This window comes from Trachymyrmex cornetzi, unplaced genomic scaffold (genome assembly GCF_001594075.2).
Source record: "Trachymyrmex cornetzi isolate Tcor2-1 unplaced genomic scaffold, Tcor1.1 scaffold237, whole genome shotgun sequence".
NCBI lineage: Eukaryota > Metazoa > Arthropoda > Insecta > Hymenoptera > Formicidae > Trachymyrmex > Trachymyrmex cornetzi.
Window position 1 is genome coordinate 313,678 of NW_017297029.1, and position 4,656 is coordinate 318,333.

Here is a 4,656-nt window from a genome sequence, read left to right on the forward strand (position 1 = left end):
GAAATGCATAAAACTAAAAGATATTATTGCAGACTGGTGATATTTAGATAATATAATAACATTTCATTTTTATATTATTCAAAATAAGAATATTTATTACTATCGAATGTGTAATAATGATATAATCATAAATTTGTAACGCAGAAAAATTTTTTATCTCTAACTTTTTACAAGTTTAATTATCACCATAACGTTTATCTTCACAAAGAATGATATAAAACTTGTTATGATATATTATTTGTTCATCGTAAAAATTCGTCTATGTATTGACAAACATTTACATCATTATTTGAACATGTAATGTATATTTTAAAAAATGCTCAGTTATGTTATTCAATCTTTTATATGTAGAGTCATTCATTATTAATTTTCATAAAATAAATTATATTAAATATATAGCGTATAAAATATATGCAATTGTATTTTTAATGTTACAATTTTTTGTATATTTGCAAAATTTAAGGTAAAAGATTTATAAGGGAGAAGGTACAATAAACTGCAGACAATTAATGTATTTGTATATCAAGACTAATAGTGATAATAATCGTTATTCAACTTATTTTAATAAGAATATTATTCCAATCTATATTACATCGAAATGTATTGCGGATTAAACAACAAGTTATGTTCTGGAGTTCACATAAAAAATACAATTATTTTATTTTATAAAAAATAAAATTTTTCATTAAAAATATTCACTGCATTTATATATTATATATACATGTGTGTATATACATATATATATATCCTTATATAAAAATATGATTTATATTATTATATAAAATAAAAAAATGAACTTTTGACACTTGTAGAATTATTAATAACGCTCTGACATGTTCAACTCAAATTATAAAAAAAAATTACTTAGGCGAAGTTCCTTAATCCGTCGCTAGAGGACCAAAAGTAAAAACACTTTCTCGTATTTAAATTCTAACATGTACTTTATATATAAGTTCTACATTAAAAGAAAATTTTATAAGCAGCATTCAATATATTTGGATTGCATTTTTTGAAAGTAGTTTAAAATTTTTAAACGTTATATGAAACTAAAATTAAGGTATTTCTCCGGCTACAATCGCACTAGAAAATTAATCGCGTACAATCTACGAAATACGAATATGCCTCTCCGCGCGTGCTTCCTGAAGAGAGAATCTTTTGAGGCAAACGTAACACACAAGCATAAATGTCGTATTCGTGTGCACAAACTAGTCCGCATTGAAGATAGTTAAATGTGACAATAGCATGGGCGTATCGTGAAATTTTTTTCGGGGGGGAGGGGGCGGGGTTCAATCAATAGTGCAACAAACGGAATGACAACCAAAAAAAAAGGATTTTGCTATTGTACTGAAAAAAACGTTACTGCATCAATTTTGTTGGTATAATTTACAATCATTTTTAACATTAATGAATTCCATTTGGATATTTTTACAACTTTTAATGTCTCCTCGTACCTCATTTTGAAGAGGAAGAATGTTACATCTTGTACGTCACGTAACTTTTATTTATTTTTTTAAAGACATTTTACAGTTACTACAAGAATATATCATTTATAGCGTATATTTTTCGTGATAAAAACCTTACGAAAATTTTCTATGTATCGCATATTTGTCAAAGCTCAAACTAATAGAAATATTAAAAATTACTTATATGATCTCTTATAATGAGAAAAAAAAAATTTTATGTAACAGCAAAAACTCACACAAAGTCAAAAGTAAAGTTGTATGTTTTTTACATTTAAAAATGAAAGAGAGGAGTTCGATAGAGTATGTACATCGCTAATTCAAAATAAAATATTCTCATTGAAGCAGTGAAAAATTATTAGACACCACCCGATGTGAGTGGATTTGTGCTATCAGGATGTGCGCTAACTGGACTCTCTCAAAATGAAATAATTAATAAAAAATTTCGAGGGAGGGGATTTAAACCCACAAAACCCCCCTTCCCTGGATACACACATGGACAACAGCATGTCTCTGTCTCGCTGCTTAGCGTGAGAAGGAAAAAAATTCCATCAAATTACAAATTTAAACTACTCCAATTGAGAAACGGCATCGCTATATACACTATTCAAAAATTAGAGGAACACTTAATTTTTTATAAAAAATAGACAAAATTTAGAGAGCTGTAACTTTGTCAAAAATAAATGAAATTTGAATTAAAAAAAAATAGTTTTAAAGCTTGAAATCTCTATTTTCGGAAGGTCACTATGTTTTTTTATTTTCTGTGAGTTTAGTAATTTTTTTACATAGAAAACTACGAGTTCAATTAAATAAGAAATCTTTAGCTCACTTTGTGAGCTTGTCACGTGCGTACAAAAAAATCTGCGAAACTTTTCGACTTTCTTATGTAAAAGCTTGAAGTTTTCCCTATAAAATCGTTTTTTAAAAACGTTTCTACGATTTTTCGTTATTGAATTATCGCGAATCGAGTAAAAAGTGAGCACTTTGACTTTGATTGTTCGTAACTCCGTTAAAAATCATCGTATCGCGATTTTAAAAAAAGATTCTTAAAGCTAGAACTTTACTCTATTTAATGGTGTAATTGCCAAATTTTTTAAGAAACACGTAAACATGATAAAAAATGATTAAAGGTATCGTAAAAATTAGCAACTTTTCCGTTTTTTATTTTCACTCAAAAAAAAATTTTCCTGATTTCAAGCTTTAAAACTCTTTATTTTAATTCAAATTTCGTTTATTTTTGACAAAGTTACAACTGCCTAAATTTTGTCTATTTTTTAAATACAAAATTAAGTGTTCCTCTAATTTTTGTGAGTAGTGTATATAGGATCTCCCCAACCGCATGGTGTATAACGCATAGTAGTCAATGTAGTCAAAAGGAGTCATGATTTAATCCAATAATGTCACAATTGTATCTTCAATATTAGTAATAATCCTCCTTTTATTCGCTCGGTAACAAAAAAGGAATGTGTCGCGTGTGAAGTCAATAATTAAAAAGAGTAACGTCATGACTCTAATGGAACAAATTAAAAACGTTAAAAATATAATATAATAAATTTAAATGTTTAAAACTTACAATTATAAAATTAAAAGTTGTGAGATGTTATATAAATTGTATAGAACGCTCCAAAGCACATGCTATCTCTGTGACGGTCGAAAATAGATTAACGGAACCCCAGTAATAATATTGTGTTAGCAGTTGAACTTAAAATAAGACAAATTAATTATTTTTGTCAACACAGGGTTATTGTCAAATAAACAATAATAGGCTTTGCTTAATTTCTCCGTATCTTTTTATGCATTTATGCACTGAGTAAAATTTCCGGGCTTTATCCGTTCAAAAAGTAACAAACGGATATTTCCGATTGATTTTTATGACTATCCGATCAAATTTATCGGATAGTGCTAAAATTTGATCGGATAGTCTTATAAATCCGATCAAAATCAATCGGAAATATCTGTTTGTTACTTTTTGAACGGACATTTTTCTCAGTGTGCCATTGTATTGTTCTTTTATGAACAACATTTCTGGGATTAATCTCTTATTGTAATGCGATTCGGTATCTATGATAATGACATTCTTCCAATCAAAGGAATGATTAAATTCAAGCATATGATTAGTTAGTACCGAATATTTGGAGGGATTCCTCCTTATATTATACTTGTGCTCCTTTACTCTAGTACTAAGTTTTCGCTTCGTTTGACCGATATATGAAGCAATCTTTACATGCAATTTTGTAAACTACATTATTTTTGCTCATTGTATCTGTTTTATCTTTGTGCACTTTAACGAACCTGTTTAATTTATTCATACAACGTATTCCTATAGTAAAAATATCCTTGTTTAAATTTGATATGACACAATTTGTAACTTTTGGAATGTAGAGTACAACAAATAGTTTTTTACCCGGTGTATCATCAATGTTGTCATGAATATCGTTATATATATATCATCATTATTTAAATTAATTAATTTTGTAGTGAAAAGTTTGTTAATTCTTTTTTGTACTTCTCTAAAAATCAAATCCATTGGATAGCCATTTTTTAAAAGAGTTTTAATGCAAAATTCTAAATTTTTTTAATGGAATTCATAATTAGAGAGAAGTAACGCTCTGTCTATTAAGCTGTATATGACACCAATGTTCTAATAATATTTTTATATTATATATTTATTTTTTTTTAAATCTATAGAAGATTTTTGTCGCAAAGTATTAAAACATTGCTTCGACAAGGATTGGAATAGGAGTTTACATGTTAAAAGTTGAAACTTTGAAGCATCTCCATTTCGGCACCGCTAGGATCTTTGAAATTTTAATCATATATAGATAAAAAATTATTTTAAACATAATATCCGAATTTCGATAAAATCTGTAGAAACTCAATTTCTCAGGAGAAATACCTTAAATTAATTTATCCACAATAGAAGTAAAACATTAAAATAATTTTAATATTATTTGCTTAATTTTGTATCGTGATATCGTATATGTAGCTTTATCTTATAAAATAACATATTATATTAAAAGATTTAATTAAATATTAATATTAATATATTATAAATATCAAATATTATGTATGTAACGGAAGTATTTTCATAACTTTTAATAAATGTATGACTGAAATTTTCACATAACAATATACTAATATGTTTTAATTTAATTTTTTTTATTTAGATATGATATGTGAAAGAAAAGATTGGCTG